The 26,458-nt window shown below is 40.4% G+C and overlaps 1 protein-coding gene across 1 annotated transcript in view; it reads left to right on the top strand.

Annotated features, from left to right (window-relative positions):
• The first annotated feature begins 1,288 nt into the window (after nucleotides 1–1,288).
• KIAA0319 (KIAA0319 ortholog) overlaps nucleotides 1,289–26,458 on the top strand; it is an 84,863-nt gene continuing 59,693 nt past the window's right edge. Inside the window, exon 1 of the mRNA XM_076010498.1 lies at nucleotides 1,289–1,442. The gene's annotated coding sequence lies outside the window, so the exon portion shown is untranslated. The remainder of the gene's footprint in view (nucleotides 1,443–26,458) is intronic.

Below are 26,458 nucleotides of genomic sequence, written 5' to 3'. Positions count from 1 at the left end.
TGTCTTGTAAGGTTTTGGTTCTTGTTAAAGGATTCTGAGGAGAGTCTTGGAGTCAGGGTTTGGCTCCAATGGATGCTGTTTCAAAGGCAGATTGGGAGAAGCTGTGATTAACTAGGGATTGGTTGTTATCATAAGGTAAAGGGAGTTTAGCAATTGGATATCCCCAGTTATGGAAGGAAATAACAAAGTGAAGGGGGCATCAGTGGTAAGAAAGCAGTAGTCATCCAAAGAGGGAGTTAAGTCATTTTGCAGCTGCTGCATGACTTTAGAAGAAATATTTCCTGTTAACTTTCCTTTTGGCTTTCTCTTTCTTTGTCCTCTCAGCCTGATCATTAGCGAGACTACCTTTTTCTTTTTAGTCCAAGCTGATTTTCAGTTTCAGTCCTGGACAGGTTTTTGCTCTTTCGATGTGCATTGTCTCATTTAATTCCCACATTCATCCTATGTCAGTGCTAATATCTCCATTTTATAATTGAAATTGAGGATTATCAGGATTATGTAATTTAAGTCTCCTCCATAGCTAGAGAGTCTCCTAGTAGAGACTTATTCATCAGGTCTGCGTGAGTCAGTCCTAAGCACTCTATTTTATTTGGGGTTGGGGAACCTGTGGCCTTGGGGCCACATGTGGCCTCTGGGATCCTTGAGTGCAGCCTTTTCACTGAATCCAAATTAATGAAGGGATTTGTTCTGTGAAGTTTGGATTTGGTGTGGAGGCCCCACTTGGGGATCTGGAGGGCCACATGTGGCCTTGAGTCTTCCACGCGAGTTTTCTGTGGTTGAGATTATCACCTTCCCCAAGACACCTGGCACGCTGTCATCCTGCGAAGCCCGGAGTTGATCTGCGCACCTCAATCAGAAGGCAGCACGTGCTGAAAATGAAAAGATAGTTACAGAGTGGGGCCCAAAGAGAGTCCCGCTGGAGGAATGGTACTTGTGTAGCTATGGTGACTTTGCTTCCAGGGACACATTCACGAAGAGTCGTTGACTCAGAGAGTGCGCTCAGGGCTCCCCGGAGCCACCCTGGCCGGGGCACTGAATCGGAAGGAGCGTTCATTACCCAGGCCGGTTAGGGCCACGGTGGCAGGGAAGCGGTAGGTAAAGGAAAGGAGGTGGGAGACGATGGCCGCTCTGCTTCCGGAAGCCCTCCTGCCTGGTCCTCTGCTGGGCGGGAGCCCGTCGCCCGGGTGCTGGTCTACAGAGCGCAAGCGGAGCCGTGCAGGGGCGCCAGCCGGCTCCCGCCCCTCCCTGGGGGCGCGTGTGCGCGTGCGCGCGCGTCGCCGTGGTAACCGCGGCGGCGGAAAGGCGCTGAATCACTGGCGCGCGCTTTCCCAGCGCCTGCAAAAGCTGCGGCGGGCGGCGGGCGGGGATCCCCGGGGTGCAGCCTTGCCGAACTGGTGCTTTCCCCCGAGGGCCTGCCTGGCCTGTCGCCGTCAGTGCTGGAGGTAAGGGCGCAGTAGGATCCTTGACCTGCCTTGGGTTTGGTCCAGACTCGCTCCTCCCGGGCTGTGTGCAGGGAAGGAGCTGCGAAGGGTTTGCTCTGGCGGGCGGTACCTCTGACAGCAGTTGCGCGCGCGAGGGTGTGAGGGTGTGAGTGTGTGTGTGTGTGTAAGGCTGGCGATGACGACGAAGCGGAGCAAGTGGGACGGCGAGTGATGCCCGGGGCCAGAAGCACCGACTGGGGCGAGCTTCAGTGTCACCAGCTGTGACCCCAGGTATCTACTTCCCAGCCCGACCGCAGAGATAGGAAGGGAGGGCTGCAGGTAGGCAGGTTATGCCAAAGGAAAATAGAATCAAGGCACCCTGAGTTCAGGAGGGGGATTTCTTAAGATTCTTCTAAACACCTAGGAAAGGGCATTTATTTCCCTATTCCTGCACTGATTGTTTCTCAGTAGGTTGGAGTCGGAAAAATTTGGGTGTGTTTTCCCAACGTCACGAATTGCATTTCATAGACCTGAACAATCGTTTGCTATAAACTTCATTTAGTACTATTTATGTGATCTTTGCTATCATTTGCCAAATGCATTTTGTCTCTGTTCCTTACGGTAATCTGGAGCTTAAAACCTTTAAAAGGCTTTCTCTTCTTCCCTTTGAATTCCCTCCAAGGAATGTCACAAATTAATCAGGAGCATAATAAACCTGAAATCATGGGAGTCATCATTCTTAAGATGATTTGTTCTCATAATTATATAAAGAGAGGAAAAATGTGATATACATACTCATGTACATTTTTATTGTTGTTTTGTTCATCAAAACATTTTTGTTTGTGGGTTAAATGTTGGTATTTTTTTTCCCAGTGCTTGAAAAGTTGAATGATGTTTTTGATAATAATAGAAAAAATAAATTGTAGACAACTCTCCCCCCAAAACACAAGAATTTCTGAAGTGAATTTAGTGTTTATTTCTTTATTCCTGAAATACATGTTCACTGTCCAAATGCTTCAGTTTGTTTATATTATAAGACCACAATCATAGAGACTGCTGAAGTTATGCTAAATGTAGAATTGTTTTTCATGCTTATTATTTTATGATTTTAATACAGATGAAGAAAACCGGAGACATCAATTCAGTTCTAGACTTAAGAGTCATAGAGAAAGCTGAATTACTTTGTGATTTGAGAAAGAGAAATGGAAACATATTATATGAGGACTTTTAGAACCACAGGTGATAGAAAGACTTACCACACCTTTGTCATGTAAAATACCAAGGCAGGAACTTAATTTCCTTTCAGATTAATAAAAATAATTCAGCCAAAATCTTCATAAATTAAAAATAGTACCTTCCTAGGAGTGATAAAGAAAGAAAGAAAAATAGTCATAAGAGAGCTTCCATAATTTATTAACATAAAAGAATAGATTTACTGTTAAAGTTTCTTGACTTATTTTTTTCCCCAAACAGACAACAAGCATTCTTTCAATAAATCTGGCAAATCCTCACTTAATATTGTCCATAGGTTGCTGGAAACTGTGACTTTAAGTAAAATGACACATAATGAAACCAATTTTATGCACTCACACACCCACACTCACTCACACCTTGACCATGTAAACAACAGCAGTGAACCTAAAGGGCCCAGCTTTGGAATGTGGGAGGAAACCGGAGTACCTGGAGAAAACCTATGCAGAACTTGCAAACTCCACACAGACAGTGGCTCTTGCTAGGAATCCAGTCTTTTCTCACCAACTGTAATGAAATGACATTATTTGAGGACCTGCTGCATGTAGAATGAGGCATGCCCGTTTCTGGGGCAGTGCTGTAAGTTGCCAGGTCAGATAGCCTGGGTTTGGTGGTGACTCTGCCACTTAGTAGCTGGGCCATATTTAGCAAATTCCCTAATCCTTTTAGCCTCAGTTTCCTCATCTGTGAAATAAAGATAATAATAGGACATACTCAATAGAATTCCTGTAAGAATTAAAATAATAAATATAAAAGCTCTTTGCTCATTGCCTGGCATGCAGTAACATCTCAATAAAAGTTATTATTTTTGAGATAAGTTTTCAGGAAATATTTTCCATACCTTCAAAATAATTTGGCATTCAAAATATTGAATTATTTCGCTGGGACCATAGCTTGTTCTGATTTGTGATGTCAAATCATTATAAAATGAATTATTCCTGGCTAGGTATGGTGGCTCACGCCTGTAATCCTACCACTTTGGGAGACCAAGGTGGGAGGATTGCTTAAGGCTGGGAGTTCAAGATCAGCCTGAACAAGAGCATGTCTCTACAAAAAATAGGAAAAATTATTAACAGCTGGGCATGGTGGCATGCACCTGCAGTCCCAGGTACTCAGGAGGCTGAGGCAGGAGGATTGCTTAAGCCCAGGGGTTTGAGATTGTATTGAACTACAATGATGCCACTGCACTCTAGCCCAGGCTACAGAGAGATACCCTGTCTCAAAATTAAATTGTACCCGCAAATATATGCAATCATTATATATTAATTAAAAAAGGGAATAGCCTTTCCCTCCCCCAGAAATCTAAAGTTAATAAACTTTTCCATTTTCTTCAAAACTATATGTGACCTTAGAATACTTTTAATTTCAATTTCCTCCTCTGTCAGCTTTCACTTTATTATTATTTAGCATTTTAGTTTGAATAATTTTTTTTATAGTTTGCCAATGTGTTAGCCAATTTCTAGCTTACGAATGCTTCTCCATCCTTCTCTGTTCAGCTTTCCTTCAGTAATGCTTTTAGTGAGAATCTATGAGTAGTAAACTCAGTGTTTATCTTAAAAACCCTTATTTCACTGTTACTATTTTTGTTTTGTTTTTTGTGTTTTTGAGACAAGGTCTCACTCTGTCACCCAGGTTGAGCGTGATCATAGCTCACTGCAGTCTCAAATTCCTGGGCTCAAGTGATCACCTCAGCCTCCCACATAGCTAGGACTATAGGCACACACAACCATGCCTACCTAATTTTTTTATTTTTTGTGAAGACGGGGTCTTGCTATGCTTCCCAGACTAGTCTCAAACTGCTGGTCTCAAGCAATCTTCCCACCTCAGCCTCCCACAATGCTGGGATTACAGGCATGAGCCACCATGCCCCGCCTTATTGTTACCCTTGCATGATAGTTTAGTGGAGTATAAAGTTCTAAGGTTGGCAGTTTTTGTCCTTTAGTACTTTGGAGATTTTATTTCATTTGATTTCAATTTAGATTCTACACTTGCACACCAAGCAGACCTAGGGTTCTGATTTCCCTTGGGTGATTTTTTTTTTTCCCCAAGGATTTGCAAGTATCCCTCCTTTCGCAGCTGACAGGCAGGATTCTTCTCTGGGACAGTTCCTCAGGGCTCATACCTTTATTAATAAAGCTTGACCCAACTCTGCCCCTGTGGCATAAGGCCATATATCCTGTTACGAAGTGGCCACTGAAGGCCTAGCCCTTTCTCCTAAGGCCTATATTCAGGTCCCAAACTCCTGTGGGCAACCCACAATGTCAGCTCCTGATTTCTGCTTTGGTCTTGTTTTTTCTTATATTTCTGACACATAGAGATTCCCTTTCTTTTGTAGCTATGTATTGGTAAAAATGTTTTTTGCTTACATATACATATATCCCACTTAGCCTGGAAATGGAAGCTTCTCCTGAAAAATAGTATTCTACTGGGTTGTTAAAGTAGAGTCCCCATAAAGAGGCATGTCTTGGCAATCCTTCTTCCCCTTGCTTTCAATCTTACATTGACATGCCTCTGGTTTCTTTTAGCCCCTATTCATGTGATTCATTAGTCTTTCTAGGCCACAGTAGTATTTGTGAGTCTCTTCATAGTATTTCATAATGTCAATAGATGTCTACCCACTTGATTATTGCATTAGTTTGCTATTACTGTGGAACAAATTCCATAAACTTAGTGGCTTAAAACAACACCTATTTAATAGTATTTATTAGGGTCTCATTAGGCCCAAATCAAGTAAGTTGTCATTTGAGGCTCTGGGGAAGAATCTGCATCTAAGCTTATTCTGGTTGTTGGCAGAATCCAGTTCCTTGAGGTTGTAGGACTGATGTCTGTATTTCTTCTTGGCTGGCAGCTGGGGGTCGCTCTCAGCAACTGTAAGCTACTCTCAGGTCCTTTCCACATGGCCCCCTCCATCTTCAAAGCTAGCAGTGGAGGATTTCTCTCATATTGAATATTTTCTCTCTGACTTCCCTTTCTCTTACCAGCTGGAGAAAATGCTCTGCTTTTATTTTTATTTTATTTTATTTTATTTTATTTTATTTTATTTTATTTTATTTTATTTTATTTGAGTCAGAGTCTCACTCTCTTGCCTGGGCTAGAGTGCCGGGGCATCAGCCTAGCTCACAGCAACCTCAAACTCCTGGGCTCAAGTGATCCTACTGTCTCAGCCTCCCGCGTAGCTGGGACTACAGGCATGCGCCACCATGCCCAGCTGATTTTTTCTATATATTTTTAGCTGTCCAATTAATTTCTTTCTATTTTCGTTAGAGACGGGGTCTCATTCTTGCTTAGATTGGTTTCAAACTCCTGACCCTGAGCAATCCGCCTGCCTCGGCCTCCCAGAGTGCTAGGATTGCAGGCGTGAGCCACCACGCCCGGCTGAAAATGCTCTGCTTTCAAAGGGTTTATATTATAGGTTAGGACTATTTGGACAATCTCCTAGTTATATCTGCAAAATCCCTTTTGCCATGTACTATAATATAATCATGGGAGTAACCACGGGGGTGAACATTATGGGGCCATCTTAGAATTCTACATATCACACCTGCTGATATTTACTGTTTCTTTCCTTGAGCAATTTCCCATGAGTGCACCTGGAGCTGCAGTAAAACTTACATTTTAATATTCATTGCAATGCTCTTTCTTTGGTTTTGAGAGGTTTGGCAATGTTACAGTACTTGTATATCTTTTGTCATCCTTTATGAGTCAAACCGTTTTCTGGTACATAGAATATACCACAGAAAAAGTGACAAGACACATTGTAGCACTCACATGACTCAGGGTAGTGTGTGTTACAAGGTATGTGTATATTTTATCCTGCATGGCCATGTGTTTTCTTGGAAAGGGGGACCACGTGTTAGTCTGCCAGGCTGGTAGAAGTCCCCATCAGACATGTTTTATTCATCTTTGTATTCCTAACATATAGCTCCGAACATATGGTTAATTCATAATAGGTGTTAGATAAATGCTTTTTAGAGAACACTGTGGAACTTGAATATTTTTGTGTTCCTCCACCTTGTCTTCGATAATACATAATTTCTTAAATGATCCAAATTAATTTTGTTGCTGCATTTGTTTTTTTTTTTTTTTTTTTTTGAGACAGAGTCTCGCTTTGTTGTCCAGGCTAGAGTGAGTGCCGTGGCGTCAGCCTAGCTCACAGCAACCTCAAACTCCTGGGCTCGAGTGATCCTTCTGCCTCAGCCTCCCAAGTAGCTGGGACTACAGGCATGTGCCACCATGCCCGGCTAATTTTTTATATATATATATCAGTTGGCCAATTGATTTCTTTCTATTTATAGTAGAGACAGGGTCTCGCTCTTGCTCAGGCTGGTTTTGAACTCCTGACCTTGAGCAATCCGCCCGCCTCGGCCTCCCAAGAGCTAGGATTACAGGCGTGAGCCACAGCGCCCGGCCTTGTTGCTGCATTTGAAACTAACAATGTATTTCCGTTCTTCTCTTTCTTCTTCTTTTTTTTTTAACTATTCGTATTAATCATTTTGCTTGTCTTTTGAACATTCAAGTAAATTGTCTTTCTATTTGGTAATAGACGGTTGTCATGACAGCATTTATTAAGCAGTAATTCTCATCCTATTGTTTTTGTTACTTCTAGTTTGTTACAGAGCAAGCCTTAATAAAAAGTCATTTTGGTTTTTACATTTTAGAAGATTTTTTTTTGTTTTATAATGAGTATTAGACTCTATTGTCGCCTTTTCTTCTCATTTCCCAAATATCCTTCCATATTTTTGCCCGTTTATATTTTAAAATTAATTTTATTAAGTATTTTAAAGCATTTTGAGTTTTAATTCACTCTTTTTCTGTTAACTCAACATATTATCTTTTTAATGTTTTTACTGTTATTTTCATTTATTTTATGTTGCATCTATTCCCGTGCCGTAAGTTTTTGTTTCTTCAGTTTCTTCTGGGATATCTTTTTCTTCTGTGCAGCCTCCTCTTCTGGTTTTGGAACAATCTGTTCCTTTTCAGTGAGGATCATTTCGATGTGGCAGGGGGACCTCATGTTTGGATTAATACCAACCATGAGTTCTGTAAGTTCGGCGACACATTTTGGGTGCCTTGTTCACCTGGATATGCTCAATGACCAGAGAATCTACATCCAAACCTTTAAGTTCAGCATTACTCCCTGCATTTTTAAGCATGTGCAGCAAAAATTCAGCACTCGTTTTGGGCCACCGACCCTGTGCCCAGCCCCACTGTTTGACCTGGGCACACCTAGCAACTTCAGCATTGTAATGTCAGAAGGGTACACATTGTTTCTTTCTTTCTTTCTTTTTTTTTTTTTTTGAGACACAGTCTCGCTTTGTTGCCCAGGCTAGAATGAGTGTCCTGGCGTCAGCCTAGCTCACAGCAACCTCAAACTCCTGGGCTCAAGCAATCCTACTGCCTCAGCCTCCTGAGTAGCTGGGACTACAGGCATGTGCCACCATGCCCGGCTAATTTTTTGTATATATATTTTTAGTTGGTCAATTAGTTTCTTTCTATTTTTAGTAGAGACAGGGTCTCGCTCTTGCTCAGGCTGGTTTCGAACTCCTGACCTCGAGCAATCCGCCCGCCTCTGCCTCCCAGAGTGCTAGGATTACAGGCATGAGCCACCAAGCCCGGCCCTTGATGGCTTTTTGTATATGCATACCCTTGATGGCCTGGGCAGTTTCACGAGGGTTCTTGAAGTGAACACGAAGATTTGAACCTCGTGACTTGCATGATTTTGTGGGGTTTTCTGGGTCAAGTGAATAGCAAACCATTTTCACAAATCACCTCAGGCCGCTTGAGGGGAAGAAGAAGAGCAGTCAACATATTATCTTTAATATTTATTGTCCCTCCATGCCAGGCGCGGTGGCTCTCGATTGTAATCCTAGCACTCTGGGAGGCCGAGGCAGGAGGATCACTTGAGCTCAGGAGTTCGAGACCAGCCTGAGCAAGAGCAAGACCCCGTCTCTACTAAAAACAGAAAAAATTAGCCAGATGCGGTGGCGCATGACTGTAGTCCCAGCTACTCAAGAGGGTGAGGCAGGAGGATCACTTGAGCCCAAGAATTTGAGGTTGCTGTGAACTAGGCTGATGCCACGGCACTCTAGCCCAGACAACAGAGTGAGACTCTGTCTCAAAAAAAAAAAATTTTTTTTTTGTCTCTCCAGGTTAAACAAGGTTTCATTCTCCAGTTATTCATATCTTCCATTATCTCTCCCAGTACAGTTTTATGATCGTATTTAAAAAGAAATTCTCTGTCATACTATAAGTTATCTTGCATATTGGGAATGCTTTTGGTCATGCCTAGGAATGGGATCTCTCTGATTAGCATAATTTCTACCTGTCTATTTGTCTCTGTATACAGAGATGCTGTTGCTTCTGAGAACGTTGCTAATTCCCACCAGCCTGGTTATATTAACCACAATGCTGATATTTCTTTTATCAGCGTGGTGGTTTTCAGGATAAGGAAATACCTTGTGTTACCACTCTTTCCACCATCTCTCCAATTATCTGATTCTTAGAAAGTTGAATAAGGAGGATTTGGAACTTTTTCTCTGCCTGTGTTTTCTCCTAATAGGTCTCTGGCCCTGCCTTTGGAGTCTCACAGAATCTGCTAACTCCCCCTTCCACACAAATGCCCTTCCTGTGTGTAAAACCAGTGCTGGATTATGTTTCCCTTAATTCTGCTTGATCTCCTAATAGGCAATCATTTTATACTGTAATTGTAAAGCATTATCACTGTTGCCAGTAAATTCCTCAGTAATCCTGTGTTCATTGGCTCAAGTTTGCTAGAACTTATTGTGCTTTATCAACTTTCAGTGGAGAAAGTTAGAGCATAGAATAACAGTACTGAAAATTGCCAAGTTCTTACAGCCTTGGCTTGGCATCCAGCTGTATGTGTTGTCTAGGTTCTTTCACCTTCTCTCCTTCATTTGTTGATGGGGATTCTGCAGCTTAGAGCCTTTGTTGGTGCGGGACAATCTGGTCTAAGTCTCCTCTACAGGTACCTTCTGAACTGCCTTCTTTCCAATATGACTCCCCAGGCTCAGGCAGGTAAGGAGTGAAGGAGCATGACTCATAAATAATTTATCAACCGCTTTCACAAGGGAAAGTGCTGAAGGTGAGAAAGACTAAGAAAAACCAACCCTGACCTATTTCATCTTTTGTATTCTGTACCCATTGAAATGTAGAAGATTATTTTGGAGAAACTGGAAACTTGTGATTGGTGAGCCACAGAGCTTCAACCGATTCAACCAGAATATTCTGCATTTGTGTTGAATATAACAATGTCTGTCTTACCTGTCTCAGAGTGTTACTGGGATGCTCAAATAATATGATGTATATGAAATTGCCTTGTGAATACAAAGCACTATTATAGATGGCTATTATATTGATACTGGTGATAATGAATATCACAAGCCATTTATTTCCTTGTTATTAATAGGATGGATTATTGACAATGTTCTATTTTTTTCCATTTTGCTCTTTCCTTCTGAAGGAAAAAGTGAACAGTTATTTACCTAATACCAGAAAGTTCAATCCTAAAGGAAAACTTTTTGACTAGCTGATCATAGGTCTGCTGATAAATAGAATTGAAAGATTGAACAGTCTAGGAATAGTTCGCCTGATTTCGAAGCTGCCTTCAGAATTTGGCACAAAGCAGATTCACCTTAATTAACACACAAAACATGTAGCCTCTACACCCAGTTAGGGCAGAACCTGGCTGGGCTGCACTTGTTGGCTCTGATGTCTGTACTCTTGCTGGCCTTCCCTTGGGCATGTTTTCTAAGGGCGATAATTCAGTTATTATAGCCCAGGGCAAAGCACCTACTTGATAGCAGTAGTGACCCCATTAGATAAGAATTGAATTTAGAAAGAAATGAAAGTGCTGAGCCAATGGAAAGCTAAGCTGTTCCCATAATTAGGAGAGACAATTTAAAGCCCCATGACGTGCACTCAAGCTTTCACCTTCTACAGTGTTCCCTCTGAATGCAGGAACAGTGTCTCTAGGAGCAGAAGACTGGTGTTATTTTGTGATAGAAAGGCTGTGAGACAGTGCCTTAATCTGAGACAGTTTGGAAAGATGGTAAAATATTTACTATGGCAACTGGTGCTTATTTGTCTGTTACTGTTTCTTCCTCCCAACGTACACCCCATGAATGCATGTTGTCTATTTGCTTTTGAATTGTTCTCCTATCCACTTTATCAGGTGGACCTCCCTCCCCACAATTGAGTGAGAAATTACCACCTTCCTTTCTATTAATAGCACTGTTTCTCTGACACCTGGAGTCTGAGCCGCTCAGGCGGTACACTCAACAGCTGCATTCACCGCTGAGGTGGAAGGCTGCCTTGGCAAAGATAGTTTTTGTCAAAGTAGTGGCTGATAAAGCAAGGCAAGAGGATAATGAAAAGAAGAGAAGATCCCTGGTTGTCCCAGGGGCTGAAATAGGAATACTGCTCTGTCTTATTTGAGTTTACAGAAAAGCAGGGGTTTGCCAACATTTTTCCTCACTCAGCAAACCACAAATGGGACAAACTATAAATACAGCCTGTTCTTCATTTTTTATTTTATTTTTAGTAGAGATGGGGTCTCACTCTTGCTCAGGCTGGTTTTGAACTCCTGACCTTGAGCCTCAGCCTCCCAGAGAGCTGGGATTACAAGCATGAGCCACTGTACCCCACCCTGTTCTCAATAGTCTATGGGACAATGCTATGGTGATGATCCATTTGGATCTCTGAAATAAGCCCCCTGTGGGCTGATCTCACTTCCACAGATAGGGAAGCTGCAACTTGCTCTTGTCTGAGCCTGCAGAAACACCCTCATTGTCTAGCAATAAGAAGTAGTGCAGTAAACTGTAGTAATCACCTTAATGGACTGTTGCAAAAATAACAAAAAAAATTATGAAGGATATAACAATGAAGGATAATATTTGTGATAAAAACATTAAATGAAAATAAGAATGTTACTCTAAGATGATAGCTTTGCTAAAGTATCTGTATACATATTGAATAAACCAAAGGAGAACCTAAAAGAAGAAAATAGTCATTTGTTAGTATGATTTGATTATAATTTTTTAGTGTAGGTTTTTGTCTTGCTAGTTAAAGATGGATTTATTTTATTCACTCAGCCTCTAGGCAGTGAGCTAGAGCCCAGGGAGACAGATGCATCCAATAAAAGATGTTTCTTCTGGGATGTACCTCTCCAGGGTTTTGTAATATATAATTTTAAAAATCATACTTATCCCCTTGATTAGCAATTTTTAGCTCAGATATAATGTAGTAGCCAAAGGGACAGCAATGTTTCAGTCAGGAGATTTGTTTCATAGCTCATTTTGTTTTTTATTTCAAAAACCAGTAGCAACCATGATAAAGCCTCACCATTCAACATCTGTAACTTCTGACTACAAAGCACCATATTCTGGAATGGATGTTTCACATGTTTTGAGTCCTTTGTCATTGGTTCCATCATTGGCCAGCTTCCTTTGGGCAGAGATGAAAGAAAAGCCCCAGGATCTAAAGGCCTGAGTTATTCTTTCTTCTCAATATAAGGTAGATAGCTTTTTTCATCCTAAACTTAGAAAATGCTCTCTGTTCTAGGTACTCCACAGAGTCAGTAATGGACAAATTTGGAAAGTCTTTTTTTTGTTGTTGAGACAGAGTCTTACTCTGTCCCTCTGGGTAGAGTGAGTGATGTCATTACAGCTCACTGCAACCTCAGACTCCTGGGTTCAAGCGATCCTCCTGCTCCAACCTCCCAAGTAGCTGTGCCTGCCTAATTTTTTCTATTTTTGGTAGAAGCTAATTTTTTGTGTGTGTTTGGTAGAGACGGGGTCTCACTCTTGCTCAGGCTGATCTCAAACTCCTGACCTCAAGCGATCCTCCCACCTCAGCCTCCCAGAGTGCTAGAATTACAGGCTGAGCCACCACACCTGGCCAGAAAGTCCTTCTTTTAAGAAGTACAAACAATGTTATTATGGGTTGCACATTATGTTCCCTAAAAGATATGTTCAAGTCCTCACCCCTGGTGCCTGTGAATGTGACCTTATTTGAAAATTGGGTCTTTGCATTGGTATCAGGCTAAGATAGGGTTGTTAGAGGGCCCTTTATCCAACATGACTGGTGTCCTTATAAGAAGAGGGAAATTTGGACCCCAAGGCACACAAGGAAAATGCCATGTGACAACAGGGGGAGAGATTGGAATGTTGCAGCTTCAAGTCAGGGAGTGCCAAGGACTGCTGGCCACCACCTGAAGCTAGAGAGGGGCATAGAGGGAGTCAACCCAGAGTCTCAAAGGGACACACCTACCGATGCCTTGATTTTCAACTTCCAGCCTCCAGAACTGTGAGAGAATAATTTTCTGTTGTTCTAAGTCACTCAGCTTGTTGTACTTTGTTATGGCAGCCCTAGGAAACTAATAAGGATGGTATAACATTGTCTGATATTTTCTTTCCCTTTGTACGTGTGTATGTGTGGGCGCGCGCATGCTAGGCAAATTCTCTCAACTCTGTATTTCAAGATCTTTAATTTTCCCTCAGCCACGTGGAACAGGTATTCTGGAGCCAGATTGCCTGGCTTTGAATTCTGACTCAGGTAATTTTTATCTGTTTGAGTAAGAGCCTTAATTACTTTGACTCGGTTTCTGTAAGGGTGGAAAACTCCCTAGGGGTTTATGGCACGGGTAGAGAAAAATTTCTCACACAGAGATTAGGATATAAAAGAATAAAGTTTAATTTATCTTCTTAGAAGGAGAGAGAGAAATGGGAACTAAAGAGAGAGTAGTTGTGTGGCAAGGTGCCCAAAAGAGAAGGGAGATGCCGGCACTGAGGCCAAGTGGCTTGCTGATTTTATGGAGACAAAGAGAAAGGAAACAAAAAATATTGATTGTTGTCAGTTGATAACAGAAGGGGCTGTGGAGTAATTAGTAAGAGGAGGCAGCTGCAATGTTACAGCAAGTGTTACAGCAGGTGGTGCTGAGGGCAAACGGAGCTGCACACAGAGAGTCAAGAGTTATTCGCTGGCAGGCTCAAAGGGGTCTCGCCACCAAATTCTGAGCATCATCTACCCAATTTTTCCCACTTTTATTTAGTTAGGGTGGTCTGAGTTAGGGTGAGTTACCAGGTGTAGGTTAGTTGATGTGTCACACAATAGGTTAATATTATGTTGATGCACCAGGCAATAGATTTAGTGTTATGCTGATGCCAGGCAATAGACTAGCTGCTGGGCCAGTAATCAGGTTAGTATTATGCTGATGTGGGTCTTCGGTGAGAAGTGGGGGTCTCCAGTGTTGCGGCTGGGAGTTTCCCTTATCAGCAGGACATCAGGTTGGTCTTTCTTGTTTTCTCTTCCCCTGGAGACTTGGTTATCTCTGAGATGCAGTCAGGCTTATTGCTGGGGATGCGATCTCGCTCCTGAGATATGGTTTTGGGCAGGAAACTGAGGCCTGGAGTCTGCATCCTTGCTCTATACTCAGGCATGCCTCAGGGCTGTAAAAAGCAGATTCTCAAAAGCAATTTTAAAAGAGAAAGATTTACATTTCCTTTCTATCTGCTTGGCTCTTTTTCAGATGTTGTGAAAAACAACTGAAAAACAGAACTCCCCAGGAAGTGCCTGTTATCGAGAGAGGGGAAAGTCGTAGGATTAGATATTTTCCTGTTACTTTTGCAAGTCTGCCCTTTTGCATATTTTTGCTTGTCTGAATATCTGAGTTCAAGAAACTTGGCTCCACTACTCCCTACTAACATTGGCAAAATATATTAAAAATAAATTGCCAACTTTTTTTTACAATGGCATATTATTGACCAAGGAAATATAGAACAGGATTTTAAGCCAATTAATCTGGCAGTGTTAAAATTAACAGCCATTAGTCGGTACTTTTTAGTCAGGCCAGAGCTATATTTGGTTTGCTCTGGCTGAAGCAGCCAGGGAATTGCTACCGTGTGATTTGCACCCCTGCTGCCAGCAAAATGTGGCACTCAAGATCAGAAGGCATAATTTTATTTTAAGTTTTTCTCCCTTGCACGTTAAGGCCTCTCTGCAGATCCATCTGACTAGGTGAGAAATGTTCATGGAATATTTTGAAGATAGGCCAGTCCCACCTCTCACGCACTTCCTGTCCATTCTACTCAAGTTCGTCCTTCAAGCAGCTCTCCCCTCTCTTCTTGTTCCTTTTCCATTTTCACTTACTCTCTTGGTGTTCACCAGTCTTGTGGCTTTGAATACCAATATACCACGATGCCTCCCGGTTTATATCTCAACACCTCTCTCCCCAAACTCTAGATGTGTTTATCCTGTGGCCTCCTCAGCAGCTTCACTTAGATGTCTCTTGCATTGTGCTCCATTTTGGATAATGGCAGCCCCATTCTTCAGTTGCTCAGGCTCATCTCTTGTCTCACAGCATACATCTTTATCCATCAGCACATCCTGTAGGCTCTACCTTAAAATAAATCAAGAATCTCCCTCAGTGCTACCGTGCGGTGCAAAATGCCATCCTCCATCCTCTCACCTGGATTATTGCATAAGCTGCTAACTTGTTTCTCTACTCTGCCCTTTACCCCCCCCCCCCACTCTGTTTTCAACACAAAAGCTCGAGGGAGCTAATCTTGCAATACTTCTGTCAACGGAAAAAAGCCAAACTGTGTAAAATAATTGTAAAGAGATTTATTCCGAGCCAAATTTGAGGACCATGACCCGGAGCCACTGCCAAGAGGCCTTGAGCAAGTGGGTTCGCTGTGGCTGGGTTACAGTTTAGTTTTATACATTTTCAGAGAGACAGGGGTTACAGGAAAATACATGAGAGGTATATACATTGGTTTGGCCCCAAAAGGTGGGACATCTCCAAGCGAGGAGCTTATAGGTTATAGGTGGGTTTAAAGATTCTTTGGCTGGCAATTGGCTGAGAGAGTTAGACTTTATCTAGAAGACCAGAAAGGATATGCTTATTTTAAGATAAGGGTGTGAGCACTCTGGGAGGTCCAGACAGGAGGACATTTTAAATTTACAATTGGCACCTGCTAGGATGCTTGAGTTACAATTGGGGCTTCTTATCTTTTAGGTGATGTTAATGCCATACCAGAATCAGGTTGGCAGCTTAGTGGGAATTTACCATTTGTCAGCCTGACCCAGCTGTCCTCCTTAGGAAGGAGTTTTTAGCAAAAGAAAAAGATCAGAGTTCAGTCCTCACTTCCCATCTCACAGTGAAAGCCAAAGATCCCTTAGACTACTATTCTATGGCCTGGTCTCCTATTGCCTGCCTAACCTTACCTTCTAGTGCTTTCCCTTTTCCAGCCATGCTGACCTTGCTGTTCCTGGCATACATGGGCATATTCCTTCCTCAAGCCCTTGCACTTCTTATTCCCTCTGCCTGGAACTTTTTTCTCAATTGTCCACATAATTCACTTCCTCATCTCTTCTAAGTCTTTTCTCAAATGTGACCTTCTAAGTTCACCAATTCTTTCTTCAGCAGTGTCCAATATACTGTTTAACCCATCCATTGTGCTATTAATATTAATAGCAAAAGTTTTATCTTTTTATTTTTAGAAGTTTTGCTTGGTTGGCCAGGATTTTTTATAAAAATCTTGTGCTTCACTAATTTTCTTATTGCTTTAACATTCAAGCATCTCATTTTATATTTGTATGCCAGAATTCCATCATCTGAAATCTTTTTTTTTTCTTTTTTCTTTAATCTTCTTTGCTTTGCATCCATCAGATCAAACATCATCTGAAATTGTTGGGACCTAATACTTCTGTCTTTCCTTTCTGTTGCCTTTCTTCATGGTGTCTATGTGTCTTGTAATTTTTTTTTTTGAGACAGAGTCTCGCTTTGTTGCCCAGGCTAGAGTGAGTGCCCTGGCGTCAGCCTAGCTCACAGCAACCTCAACCTCCTGGGCTCAAGCAATCCTGCTGCCTCAGGCTCCTGAGTAGCTGGGACTACAGGCATGTATCACCATGCCCGGCTAATTTTTTCTATATGTATTAGTTGGCCAATTAATTTCTATTTATAGTAGAGACAGGGGTCTTGCTCTTGCTCAGGCTGGTTTTGAACTCCTGACCTCAAGCAATCTGCCCGCCTCGGCCTCGCAGAGTGCTAGGATTACAGGTGTGAGCCACTGCGCCCGGCCTGTGTCTTGTAATTTTCAATTGTGAGTTCAGGTTTGTCTGGGTTTTCTCTGGAATTGGGGAGAATTCTTCCAGAAAGGATTTATATTTGTCTCTGCTAGGTCCTGTGGCACTAACAACTCAGGACAACTTTAGGTTAATTTCTTCCCCTGGGGATAATTGGAACAAAATAGTAGTGAAAAGTTGAGCCCAGACGTGTGTGAAGCAAACCTGTTTGCCAATTCTCAAGGGAGAAATTTTTCTTCAGACATAGCCCCGTGACTAGATATATTTTTTTCCTACTCCATCCTTTTATGTATGAGGTTCTATCTCTTAAAGGTTCCTGGCTTTATGAGGCACTGTAGTTCCAATGCCTCACCTTGAATGGACCCAAGGCTCTGACTTCTGTCTTCTATGTATCCATTAAATGCACATCTCTAGTTTGTACAAGTCAGCAGTATCTCTGGCTGCCGCAGTTTCACAGTCAGCTTTCCATCCTGTTTTTCAGTTCCCTCTTTGTGTTTGGCCATTGGGGATATGCCTTTTTCTCTTATGAGTACAGTTATATATTTGAAAGCACGTTTATTCTGTTTTCTCCAGCAGGCTCAAGATTTTGCCATGTTACCATTTTGCTAGATACAGAAATCCACACTTTTCCCACTCATGGATAATACTGTACTTTCTGTTTATAATCTGTACTTATCATGTAATACTGTATCATGGACATTGTCTCATATCTTTTAAATGCTCTGCTATTAGATTATTTAAATGACTTCATGGTAATACATTGTAGGAATATACATTAATATTTAATCATACCCTAATACTGGACATTTGGGGTTCCATTTTATTATTTATATATGTTTTAGCTGTAACCTTCTACATTATTAAAAATATAAATAAATTTATTATCCTTATTATGAGACTATATCCTTTCTATTTTTATGGTATTAAAATATCAAGTTTTTAGTTAAATGATGGTAACATCAGTTTTTAAATTTGCTTAAATATCTTTACTTAAACATTCCTTTAATGGTTCTCAATTTTAAGGTCCTTTTTTTTTTTTTTCTTTGAGACAGAGTCTCGCTTTGTTGCCCAGGCTAGAGTGAGTGCCGTGGCATCAGCCTAGCTCACAGCAACCTCAAACTCCTGGGCTCAAGCAATCCTGCTGCCTCAGCCTCCCGAGTAGCTGGGACTACAGGCATGTGCCACCATGCCTGGCTAATTTTTTCTATATATATTAGTTGGCCAATTAATTTCTTTCTATTTATAGTAGAGACAGGGGTCTCGCTCTTGCTCAGGCTGGTTTCGAACTCCTGACCTCGAGCAATCCGCCTGCCTCGGCCTCCCAGAGTGCTAGGATTATAGGCATGAGCCACCACGCCCGGCCTTTTGTTATTATTTATAATGCCAAAGTGTACATCTGTCATTTCACATACATGCAAATAAAAATAAGTAAAAAAAAAAAAAAAGTAAAAAAAGATGTATAATGTTAAACTAATTGTTAAAAAATTCAAAATATACATTCATTTAATCCCAATAGAAAAAAAAATTCAAAATATTTAACTCTAAATATTATATATCACAGTTCATTTTTAATTATTTAGGGGAACATTTATCATTCATTTATTCATTTATACATTTACTCAATAAATTTGTGTTCTTACTATGTACCAACTCCTCTTATAGTTCCTGGGGGTTTAGCTGCAACCAGACAAAGCCCCTGCCCTGTGGCTTATGATGTGATGCAGGAGAACCAGGCTTTGAGATGCTGAGGGACAATGACATTTGTGGGGTCACTTGGCAGAGAGTAAGAATGACAGGGAGGGGCTGGCTGGTAAAATAATATCATTCACTCTGTATACCTAATTGCTTTGATTTTGTATAATAAACATTTATTGCTTTTATGAATGAGAAGAAAACCCAATTAACTTTTTTTTTAATGGAGAGAGACACATACACATAAGGCAGCACAACATAGTGGAAAGAACATATTTTCTGGTGTCACCCATACCCGGATTGGGCCCAATTCTTGGACTCTTTAGCCTTTCTGAGCCTCAGTTTCATCATCTATAAAATGGGGATAATAATATGTAATTGTTTTTTTCTCTAAGAGGAATAAAACCGATGCTTGTAGGCCGGACATGGTGGCTCACGCCTGTAATCCTAGTACTCTGGGAGGCCGAGGCGGGTGGATTGCTCGAGGTCAGGAGTTGGAAACCATCCTGAGCAAGATCGAGACCCCGTCTCTACTATAAATAGAAATTAATTGGCCAACTAATACATATAGAAAAAATTAGCTGGGCACGGTGGCGCATTCCTGTAGTCCCAGCTACTCAGGAGGCTGAGGCAGAAGGATTGCTTGAGCCCAGGAGTTTGAGGTTGCTGTGAGCTAGGCTGATGCCAGGGCACTCACTCTAGCCTGGGTAACAAAGTGAGACTCTGTCTCAAAAAAAAAACCAAAAACCAAAAAACTAATGCATGTAAAGTGCCAGGGACATTATGAAATAAGTGATAGTTTTTACAAGTGTCATTATAATTTGAATACAAACTTATATATACTTGTGATAATCTAGCTTTGGGGCATGTCCCAAGGAGGGAGCAATGACTTCAGCTTGGAAGCTAGGTTTGGGAAGCTGAGGAAGGCTTTGTGAAAGAATTGGCTTTTGAGCTGGATATTTGCAGGATACAAGAGAGTGCACTGGGAAATTGGGGGGTGATAAAGAAGACTGGGAAGAGAGGGGCATGGAGAGATGGTTTGAAGCATTTACCTCCTCTCCTGAGGCATCTGTCCTAGCCATATGTCAGGACTGGCTAATGCTGGCTCCTTCCATCATTTGAATCAATATGTACAACAGGCACACAATCCATCATAGTCCTAGGAGACCTGCCATAGGGCACCTTGGGGTCATTCTTACTTAATTGATTTGCATTTATTGGTCACAGCCACAGTGACTTTTTCTAATACCAAAAGTGAACTCAACTGCAGTGAAATGGAAAGAGAAATCTGTGAGTAATACATATCCTCCTGTTCTCTGCAGGATAGTTCTGGGCAAACCTTACCAAAAAACAGGGCAGTAAAGAAGTAAATATCAGATTCTGGCTATGTTGGATCTGGCTGTCATATACAGGATTTTTTTTCTTCATACACTCAGCCCCAGCTGAGATGAAAGCTGTTAGCTGGCTCTGAAAAATAATTTGTTTCAGAGGAGCGTGGTAATTCCATCTCTTTGAAGTAAAGGTTAGTGAATTCAAAAAATTGAAAATTAAAATAAAAATACATTACTTTTGTTCGATGGCTTGTTTTCTAGTTCTTTCCCTCACTTTGGGTCTTTCTTTCACTGAAATAATGGTACCTCCTTGTGTTCTTTCTCTTGTTAGCCTGTTGTTCACATTAAATGATTTCATAAATCTGTAGGGATTCAGGATATTGACTGAAATCTGGGTTGAACTATTACTCCCATGAGTGAAGTATAAATGTCAGCTCTTTCTCTAGATAGTGTTGTATGTGTAGACTTTCTTTTGGGCAGAGACATACACAAGCTGTGGTTCTAAATGAGCTGCCCAAAGCACATAGGCATTTTCTCATAGCTTAGGTTGCCAGACAAAATAGTATAAGAATGGCCCAAATATTGCCAAAAAAAAAATGTTATTTGTCTGAAATTCATATTTAACTGGGAATCCTGTACCGTATTTTCATTTGCTAACTCTGGTCACCCTACTCATACTCCATGCCTCTCTGTTATGTGCAGAGGGATTCCCTTCCTGCACATACCCCTCACCCCTTCTTGCGGCTCTCTGGTGTTATTCACTGGAGTAGATCTAAGCCTCCAGAGACCAAAAGTAAAGGCAAGAATATTAAATTAATTTGTTTTTAAAAGATTAAAGATATTCTTATAATTCACTAAATACAAAAGACTATTTGTTTTAAAAAAAATTCTGTCTCTGAGCCCTCTCTCCTAGTCAGCACAAATATTAAGTTTCTTGTATATTCTTCAGAGATGATTTGATGCATTTCCAAGCAAATTCCTATTTATATTTTTTCCCACCTCATCCCATCTCCCACAAGTGGTGGGTGCCATATACAGGATTCTGCACTTTGCTCTCTTCATTTAACAAAAGGTCTTGGTATACACAAGCACATGAAGATATTCCTCTTTCTTCTTCACAAATGCAGGGAATTTTCATTATATGAGCAGACTATGATATATTTAACCAGTCCCCTGCTGATGAATGTTTGGTTTATTCTGTTTGGTAATACCAGTATTGCTCTGGGAATAACTTATTGTGTGCAGGATTTCATAAATGTTTAAGTGTATCTGGAGACTAAATTCCTAGCAGTGGAATTGCTGGGTTTTTGTGTAGTGTCACATTGCCCTCCACACAGATTATACCGATTCACGCTCCCACCAGGAAGGGTTGAGAATGTCTGTCTACCCTTACTCTCACCAAAGCAGGGAAGTATGAAACTTTTTACATAATGTGACAATCTCTTAGGTGAAAATGATATCTTATTATTTTAATTTGTGTTTCTCTTTTTTAAGTTTGAGCATCTTTTGATGCATTTAAGATGCCCTTTTTCTTGCCTATTTTCTTTTCTGTGTCCTGGCTGTTGATGGACTATTTCTATTGGATTGTTATTGACTTGAGGTACCTTTTATGTATTAGGGAAATTATCCTTTGTGATGCGATTTGCAAATATTTTCCTGCTTTGTTGTTGATATTTTTACTTCACTCACGGTGATGTTTTCATAAAGATTTTTTATTTTTCCATATACTTTATTAATGGATACAATTTATTCATATTTTTCTAGTATGATTTCTGAGTTCCTACCATACCCAGGCCTTCCCTGGGTAACCTCTCCTAGTTTCGTAATTTTGTTTCTTTTTTTTTTTTTTTTTTTTTTAGAGGTAGCGTCTTGCTCTGTTGGCCAGGCCGGAGTGCAGTGGCATAATCATAGCTCACTGCAACCCCAAACTCCTGGGCTCAAGCAATCCTTCTGCCTCAGCTTCCCAAGTAGCTGGAAGTACTACAGGTACTCACCACGCTGAGCTAATTTTTCTTATTTTTTTGTGGAAACAAGGTCTTGCTATGTTGTCCAGGCTGGCCTTCAACTCCTGTCCTCAAGCAATCCTCCTTCCTCGGCCACTCAAAATGCTGGGATTACAAGCGTGAGCCATCACACCCAGTTCCCTCTTCTCTTTCTTTCTTTTTTTCTTAAATAGCTTTACTGAGATATAATTCACATATCATGCAATTCACCCATTTAAATTATATAATTCAATAGCTAGTATATTCACACAGTTGTGTAACCATCACCACCATCTATTTTAGAATTTTTTCATTACTTCAAAATGAAACTCTGTACACCTTAGAATTTATTCCTTGTTTTATTCCAATCTCCCAACACCCAATAACCACTAATCTACTTTTTGCCTATCTGGATTTGTCTATTAAGCATACTTAATATAAATGGAATCATATAGTGTGTGGTTCTTTCTGACTGGCTTCTTTCACTTTGAATAATATTTTTCTTTTTAAACAGTATATGTAGTTATAAATGTGAGGTTTTATGCAAAAAAAAAAAAACAGTATAGTGTTTTCAAAGTTCATCCATGTTGTAGCATGTATCAGTACTTTGTTTCTTTTTATTCCCTAATAATACTCCCTTTTATGGCTATACCACATTATGTTTATCCATTTTTCAGTTGATGAACATTTATGTTGTTTTTGCTTTTTGGCTATAGCGAGTAATGCTGCTATGAACATTCATATGCACATTTTTTTGTGGACATGTTTTTTCTCTTGGGTATTTAAATAAGTGTAGAATTGCTGGGTTATATAGTTAGTTCTATGTTTAACCATTTGAAGGACTGCCAAATTGTTTTCTAAAGTGGCTGAACCATTTATATTCCCACCAGCAGTGTATGAGGATTCCAATTTCTCCACAAGCTTGACAATCTTTTTTATTATTTGTCTTTTTGATCATAGCCATGCTATTGGACATGAAGTGGTATTTCATCATCTTTTTGATTTGCATTTCCCTGATAGCAAATGATATTGAACATATTTTTATGTGTTTATTAGCCATTTGTGTATCTTGTTTGGAGAACTATCTATTCAGATCTTTGCTCATATTTAAAGTTATTTATCTTTTTATGATTGAGTTATAAGATTTATTTGTATTATCTAGACATAATTCCATTATAAGATATATGATTTGCAAAAAATTTATCCCATTCTATGGGTTGTCCTTGATGGTGTCCTTTGAAGCACAGAACTTTTTCATTTTGATGATGTCTATTTTATTTTTTCTTTTGCTGTTTGATCTTTTGGTGTCATATCTAAGAAACCATTGCTTAAGCCAAGGTTTTGAGGATCTACATCTGTTTTTTCCTAATAGTTTTATAGTTTTAACTCTTATGTTTGGGTCTTTGATCTATTTTAAGTTAATTTTTGTATATGGTATGTGGTAGGGGGTCAAATTTCATTTTATTTACATGTTGATAGCTGGTTGTTGCACCATCATTTGTTGAAAAGAATATTTTTCCCCATTGAATTGTTCTGGAACCCTTGTCAAAAATCAATTCCATAATTTCTTATAGTGCTTTTATGGCCTTATATTTTACATTAGGAATTTTCTTGGTGTAAGGTGTGAGGCAGGGATACAACTTAGCATTTTTTCAAATGGGTACCAATTTTTCCAATACCATTTATTTAATAATCTATCTATATTCCATGATTTGAGATGCCATTTTTAATCATGTCCCATAGTCTTGTATTTGGATTCATTTCTTGAATATCTGTATTATTCAGTTATCTATTTTTATACCTGTACCATCCTCTTTTAATGATTATTGTATTATAATATGTTTCACTATATGGTAGGACCAATTTTCCCTCTAATTATCTTCTTTTTAAAAAAATTTTGGCCTTTTTTTCTTGTTTATTTTCCCATGTGAACTTTAAAATAATTTTTGTCTAGTTTCCCATTCTCCCAAATATAAATTTGGCCAGCCTCATTTTTATTGGAAATGTAGGAATTTATATGTTAATTTAGGAAAAAATATAAATTATATTTATAATATTGAGCCTGTTTGTCCAAATACATTTATTCATATTTTTCTTCATTTATTGAAGTTTCTTTGTGCCCCTCTACTGAAATACTACTGCATTTTAAAGTTGCCTTAAAATACATATGTATATATCTTGTTAAATTCACTCAGGTCTTCTATTTTTTGCCTCTTGCTGTTGTTATAGTCTTCTATTATGTCATCTATATTCTTTATTTATTGCTGTCTTCTTTTATTGCATCTTCCAATTGATGTTGATGGTTTTATGAGAAACTGGATACAATACAATTTAATCTTCTATTTATTTTTTAATTTTCTCCTTGAGGTTTAAAAATAGACATTTAAGTCTGTCTTTCTTTTTTCCTTTTTTCTTTTCTCTCTTTCTCTTTCTTTCTTTTCTGTTACAAAATCTCTTTAACGGTTTAAGAATATGTCAACCAAAAAGAACCCAAATTCTGTGAAATAATTTAAAGAGGTTTATTCTGAGCCAAATATGGGAGACTGTGGCCTGGAGAGCCATGCCCAAGAAGAAGTGGTTGAGTTACAGTTTAGTTTTATACATTTTAGGGGGTTGGAATTATACATAAAGTCATAAATCAATACATGGAAAGGATATATTGATTCGATCCCAAAAGGCAGGGCACCTGAAAGCAGGGATTACAGGTTATAGGTGGGTTTAAAGATTTTTGAGGCTGGGCGCGGTGGCTCACGCCTGTAATCCTAGCACTCTGGGAGGCCGAGGCGGGCAGATTGCTCGAGGTCAGGAGTTTGAAACCAGCCTGAGCAAGAGCGAAACCCGTCTCTACTATAAATAGAAAGAAATTAATTGGCCAACTAATATATATAGAAAAAATCAGCCGGGCATGGTGGTGCATGCCTGTAGTCCCAGCTACTCGGGAGGCTGAGGCAGGAGGATTGCTTGAGCCCAGGAGTTTGAGGTTGCTGTGAGCTAGGCTGACGCCATGGCACTCACTGTAGCCTGACCAACAAAGCGAGACTCTGTCTCAAAAAAATAAATAAATAAATAAATAAATAAATAAATGGTACAAATCAGGACCAACCAAATAAAGAGAAAGAGTGTGTATCTCTACCTTAAAACAAAATCTCTAAAAAAAAATAAAATAAAATAAAAAAAAGATTTTTGATTTACAATTGGTTAAAGAAATGAAGGTTTGTCTAAAGTCTTGGAATGTTTTAAATTAAGGAAGTGGTTTTGTTTGGTTTTTTTTTTTGAGACAGAGTCTCACTCTGTTGCCTGGGCTAGAGTGCCATGGCATCAGCCTAGCTCACAGCAACCTCAAATTCCTGGGCTCAAGCAACCCTTCTGCTTCAGCCTCCTGAGTAGCTGAGGCTACAGGCATGCGCCACCATACCTGGCTAATTTTTCTATGTATATTTTTAGTTGGCCAATTAATTTCTTTCTATTTATAGTAGAGATGAGGTCTCACTCTTGCTCAGGCTGGTTTCAAACTCTTGACATTGAGCAATCCGCCTGCCTCGGCCTCCCAGAGTGCTAGGATTACAAGTATGAGCCACCACGCCGGGGCCAAGGAAGTGTGTTAATCAGAGACAAGCCACAGGATATATACTGGACATATACCAAGACTCAAGTGATCTGTTAACAAATTGTTGACCTGCAGGTATGGTGTTTTTGTTTGTTTGTTTGTTTTTTTTTTTTTTTTTTTTTTTTTTGAGACAGAGTCTCGCTTGTTGCCCAGGCTAGAGTGAGTGCCGTGGCGTCAGCCTAGCTCACAGCAACCTCAAACTCCTGGCTCAAGCAATCCTGCTGCCTCAGCCTCCCAAGTAGCTGGGACTACAGGCATGCGCCACCATGCCCGGCTAATTTTATATATATATTAGTTGGCCAATTAATTTCTTTCTATTTATAGTAGAGACGGGGTCTCGCTCTTGCTCAGGCTGGTTTCGAACTCCTGACCTCGAGCAATCCGCCCGCCTCAGCCTCCCAGAGTGCTAGGATTACAGGCGTGAGCCACCGCGCCCGGCTTATGTTTGTTTGTTTTTGAGACAGCCTCACTTTGTTGCCCAGGCTAGAGTGAGTGCCATGGCGTCAGCCTAGCTCACAACAACCTCAAACTCCTAGGCTCAAGCAATCCTTCTGCCTCAGCCTCCTGAGTAGCTGGGACTACAGGCATTCGCCACCATGCCTGGCTAATTTTTTCTCTATATATTAGTTGGCCAATTAATTTCTTTCTATTTATAGTAGAGACGAGGTCTTGCTCTTGCTCAGGCTGGTTTCGAACTCCTGACCTCGAGCAATCTGCCTGCGTCGGCCTCCCAGAGTGCTAGGATTACAGGCATGAGCCACCGCGCCTGGCCTGCAGGTATGGTTTAATCTTTGCTTTACATGGTCTTGGGCCTTTTAATGATTTTGTATCTTTTTGTTATAAAGAATAATTCCAGAAAAGACAGGGCATAACTAGGCATGTCTGACTTTCCTTCTCCTAATGGCTGGTGTTTGTTTTTTTTTTAGGAGGAGGGTCCCCTTGGCCAAGAGGGAGACTCTCAGTTGGGAGACTTAGGGTTTTATTTTTTGTTCTCACCTCTTTTAGGCAATAGGAAGAAGAAAAGAGGAGGAGGACAAAAGAGCTTTCCTGAGGAGTTTTATCCAATAGTTC

The sequence above is a fragment of the Microcebus murinus genome, chromosome 15 (genome assembly GCF_040939455.1).
Source record: "Microcebus murinus isolate Inina chromosome 15, M.murinus_Inina_mat1.0, whole genome shotgun sequence".
NCBI lineage: Eukaryota > Metazoa > Chordata > Mammalia > Primates > Cheirogaleidae > Microcebus > Microcebus murinus.
Note: the sequence above shows the minus strand (reverse complement) of the source record. Positions and strands in the feature narration are given on the sequence as shown.